Raw genomic sequence first — 5387 nt, 5'->3', positions numbered from 1 at the left:
TTGAGAAAGAAACAACAAATAAACAGACTGAATTGCAATGCAGTCTGTCTATTTATCTGACAAAATAGAAAACCTTGAAGACCAGACCTCTAGGAACTAAAAAAGGAACACAGCCAGAGACAGGCAGACAAAAAAAGATCTGGCAACCAAAAGAAAATACACTCCCGACTGTTCAAATAATGCATCACACAGAGCAGAATAACACTTTCAACCTCATGCCTTAACTACACACAAATCAGAATCACATTTTTCCCCCATTTTGCAAAGTCACACAGAACTTGTGGTTGTACTAATCCAAATCTACAAACTCATATTAGCCCTGAACGGGACGTAAACTCTAAAGAAAACACAATCAGGACACTGCACAGGTTTGTTGTGTCTGTGTATAAACTGTAATTGTGCATGTAGATAAAGAAAAGTTAATGTATTTTTTTTTCATGCCTTTATAATTAAATTCTGTCATTATTTACTCACCTTCATGTCATTATTCACATATAAACATTCATCAACTCACACATCAGTTATGGTAAACGAAAGCTCATGCATGTTTGCTTGATGTGCGAGAACCAATGAGGTTCATTCAAGCAGGTTCGGTTGAGCTTCTGATTATGTTCGCTGATCAACGTTTATATGTGAATAAAAGCCTGAATCAATTTGTTCATTGTATAAAGTGATCGAGTCACTCCAGAAATTTGGTCCAAACCACTCAATTCATATGGATTAGTTTTACGATCTTTTTATGAACTTTTTGAAGCGTCAAAGTTGCACAGACTGTCAATGGAGGAGAGATTTAAGATTTTATTAAAAATATCTTCGTTTGAGTTCCAAAGATGAACGAAAGTATTATGGGTTAGGAATGACGTGAAGGTGAGTAATTAATGACAAAATTTTCATTTTTGAGTGAACTATCCCTTTAAAGTGTCTCCAATCTTGAATCTTCACATTATTTTTCTCCCATTGCTGAATAAATACGTTGGCCCATAAAAATCCATTAGAGTTCTTTAAGTGATTGTCTTATCACTGCAACATTTGCACCTATACTTTTTAGGGTCTATTCTTAAAAATTAAGGCATCTCGTTTCATTGTTAGATGATACGCAACTTTATCTGCCATTGAAATGGAAAGATACAAACTCTCTAAAACCATTGTTGAAGTGGTTTGAGGATATTTAAGCCTTGATGGCCTTAATTTTTAGAAATTTAAATAATTGCTTTTGGACCTAGGGATGCCTGTGAAGCCCAGCATATGGATTTGGGCACTTTAAAACCAAATGTGAAAACAGTTCACCCATACTGCCCTCCCTCCATTGGCCTCCAGTTTATGTTAGGGTTGATTTTAAGATTTTAGAGTCTGTGTTTCAAAATATCTCTCAGGTTTAAAGGTACAATATGTAAGAATTTTATAATAAAATATCCCAAAATCACTTGAACAGTGTGATATTTTTCCTGCAGTTGTGTACTTACAATATCCCAAAAGTTCCCAAAGATTTTTAATTTCAGAGAAATTCCAATTTTAAATAATTGGCCGTCCCGGAATCCCTGTTCACTTGTCGCCTGTCACTGACGTAATATCCGCGTTATCCCTGGTTTCCGCTTGTACTGCCATAGTATCCATGGCGACAGACGTGGACAACAGCCTTATGTTTAGCGGCACGCTCACGCTGTTGTTGTTGTTTCGTTCAAACATTATGGATCATGGCAAGCAGACTTTGGGAAAAAAGGAGAACTAAAGCAAGGATCAATATCAGCGTGGCGTTTTCGAGATGCCGAGAGCTCCACGTCTGCAACTAACTTCGACTTGACAGAGCTCTTACATGTACTTTATTAGACAGGTGAGCAAATGTACATAAAACTAATCAATGTTATACAGCTCAACATGATGAAATGTTAGAATATGATCAGTATGTTATTCTAATGTTGTTCTAGCTTACTGCTAGTTTCATACAGCCAAACTAACACTATATAGAATAACATTATAACTTTCAACACACTCAAATTCAGTTTAGTGTGATAGTGTAGAAACAGTGCTGCGTTACCTCACAAGTTTAATTTGTCTAATAAACTGACCTGTGTGAGTATTAATTCAGCACTTGCGGGTAGTTTGGTGAAATGAAATGTCCTTATTCCTTTATATCCACGAGGCTCGCGGGACGCGCGTGTGGCGCTGATATCTTTCTCTTATTAGCAATCGCGCCCTGCTTCAAACCACAGTCATGATAAAAACATCAATGTATTCACTCATCCATAAACATTATTAGATCCATCAGCTTGACGACAAGTTCCATAATTCCGCAGGAAATTTTGCGTCATCAACCTACGCCTTTGTTATTGTAAGAGGTTAGCGACCCCTAGCGCCGAAAAAAATTACATATTGTATCTTTAATACAGCCGTATATGCTTCATCAAGAGCACTCAGGTCTGCCGACCATTTGCTTTTGGTGATTTCAAGAGTAAGGTCGAAGAGCAGGGGAGACCATATTATTGCGGTTGTTGCCCTGGAACTCTGGAATAATTTGCCCATATGAGGAAGGCCCAGACATATTAGAGCTGTTATATATTACATCATATGTTTTTACTTGTTTTATTGTGACCCTGTGTTGTACAACACTTTTTTCATTTAGGTTTAATACTTCCTCTAAATCATAATTCCCCTAAAAACAGATACAGACCATCTATTCAAAAGGCCAAGCAAAAGCAGTGAGTCACTAAAGAATACAAATCCAGTTCCTGTAAGCTGAGTGTCATGGCCTCAGGGTTATCACCATGCTGGGTGTGTGTGTGTGTGGGGGGGGGGGGTAATCAGCTTATGAGCTGATTCATTTTAGTTAATCAAAATCTAAGGAACCAGTGAGGACTGATTCCTTAACAAATGACTCTTATGAACTTGTTCATTTGAGTGAGTCAAAACTTACAGCGCAACTAGCGTAGTTCGATTCCCAAACGAATGTCTCTTTTGAGTCGGATATTTTTAAGTGGATCAAAACATACGACGTGACCAGTGTAGTTCGATTCCCGAAAGAATGACTCTTAAGATCTGGCTCTTTTTAGAGAATACTTTTTTTTTTTTTTTTAAATAACCGGAAGTTATATTATTGTTGATAATTTATTAATGAGTTATTAAATTATAATGACTCGAAATGAACCAAGAACCAGGGTTCAAAATGACTTAGGACGCTTGAGGGGTCCCCTAAAATTAAATTATAAAAAATTCTGAAGACTACAAAATTATATGGACCAATGTTGAAGGTGGGATAATGGTCATGGGATGTTTTTCATGGTTTGGGCTAGGCCTAGTATTGTAGTGGTGTCTGGAGAAGTGGCTATAATCTAACAGGTAAACCTCTAACTCTGGAGCAACAAAGTTACAAGTTCTTTTTCCTCTTTTTCTCTCCATGATGCAGGATTCTAAATTAAGAAAAATAATATTAGCTCCCTAGATAGCTTACCAAGCTCTCATATATATACTCATTCATGCTCAAATCACATTCACTTTAATCAACTCACAGACTTGAATTAAGTCCTGGTTATCTTTCGTAATCACTGACATATAAAGTCAGAATTGCGAGATATAAAGTCAGAATTGCATGAAATAAAGTCGCAATTGCGTGTTATAAAGTCAGAATTGCGAGATATAAAGTCAGAATTGCGAGATATAAAGTCAGAATTGCGTGAAATAAAGTCGCAATAGCGAGATATAAAGTCAGAATTGCGTGAAATAAAGTCGCATTAGCGAGATATAAAGTCAGAATTGCGAGATATAAAGTCAGAATTGCGAGATATAAAGGCAGAATTGCGAGATATAAAGTCAGAATTGTGTGAAATAAAGTCGCAATTGCGTGTTATAAAGGCAGAATTGCGAGATACAAAGTCAGAAATGCGAGAAATAAAGTCGCAATTACATCTTATAAAGTCAGAATTCTGACTTTTTTTCTCGCAATTGCCACTTTATATCACGCAATTCGGACTTTATAACACATAATTGCGAGTTTATATCTCGCAATTCTGACATCTTTTCTCAGAATTTTCTTTTTCTTTTTTTTACCTCAGATCAGTTTATATCTCACAATTCTGACTTTATAACAATTGCGTATTATAAAGTCAGAATTGCGAGATATAAACATGCAATTCTGAGAAAAAAATTCCGAATTTCAAGTATATTTCTCGCAATTGCGAGTTTATATCTCATAATTCTGACTTTATAACACGCAATTGACTTTATATCACGCAATTTTTACTTAACACACAATTGCGAGTTTGCGACATTATATCACGCAATTCTGACTTTATAACCTGCAATTGTGACTTTATATCACGTAATTCTGAGACAAAAAGTCAGAATTGTGAGATGTAAACTCGCAATTTTGAGAAAAAAAAGTCAGAATTGTGAGATTAAAAAGTCGCAATTACCTTTTTTATTTTTCACTCTGTGGCGGAAACAAGCTTCCATAGTCTGCTGTTAGCTGGCAGATCATTTTTGGCTTCCTATTATTTTACTATAAGCAATTATGGAGATATAAACATAATCGAAGCACTCACATTCATTCAGGATTTCACTCTTTGTGAGGTTTCGTTTTGCCGCGTTCAGCTCATAGGTTCAGCTACAGTACCACAACAACAATCTGTGACGGTGTAGCCTATAGGAACTCACTCGGCTAATAGCTGCCCTGATTGCTGCCTCTCGCTAGGAAATAAATTAATTACTGTTATAAATAGGCTATAAAACGTCACTAAAGACCTATAATTTTCACAAACATTTTTAATGTTAAAATATATTTGTCGGGGACCCCCCAAAATCCAAAAATAAATTATTATGGGGGGTCAATGACTTATGGAGGGTCCGGGACCCCCCACAGACCCCCCTCATTTCGAACCCTGCCAAGAACTAACGGCTCACAACACTTGAATAAATTATTCTACATGATAACTTAAAGATAGCCTATACACGTTAATTTAGCTGTAATCAGTCTTTTTATTAAAAACGTGAATAAATGACTATCACATTGTTTGTTTTTGTATATCCTATAGTTAGGAACAATTTGACTGCATATGATCAGTCATTAAAAAGTCTGTAAAATAACCGTTTGAATTATTTATATTAGGCTACTGATGTGTTATTTAGGCTATTCTGAACTCTAAAATGAATGTAGCAACAGACTACTGCGGGAAGTAGGCTAAATACAATAAGAAATTGCATTACTTTCTTACACATATTTTTTCTTCAAAAGTAGGCTACTAAAAGAATCGTAAATGGAACCGGAATAGTTCAAGGGAATCAGAATCATGAAATTCTTTAGAACACTTTACCAGAACGAACGGTCACCCGGAAGTGGGTGATATTATCACCGCGCAGTCAATGAAGACTTGGAGTAGGCTAGTTGACTTTTTCGA

Source organism: Leuciscus leuciscus, assembly GCF_965113295.1.
Source record: "Leuciscus leuciscus genome assembly, chromosome: 7".
Lineage (NCBI taxonomy): Eukaryota > Metazoa > Chordata > Actinopteri > Cypriniformes > Leuciscidae > Leuciscus > Leuciscus leuciscus.
Note: the sequence above shows the minus strand (reverse complement) of the source record.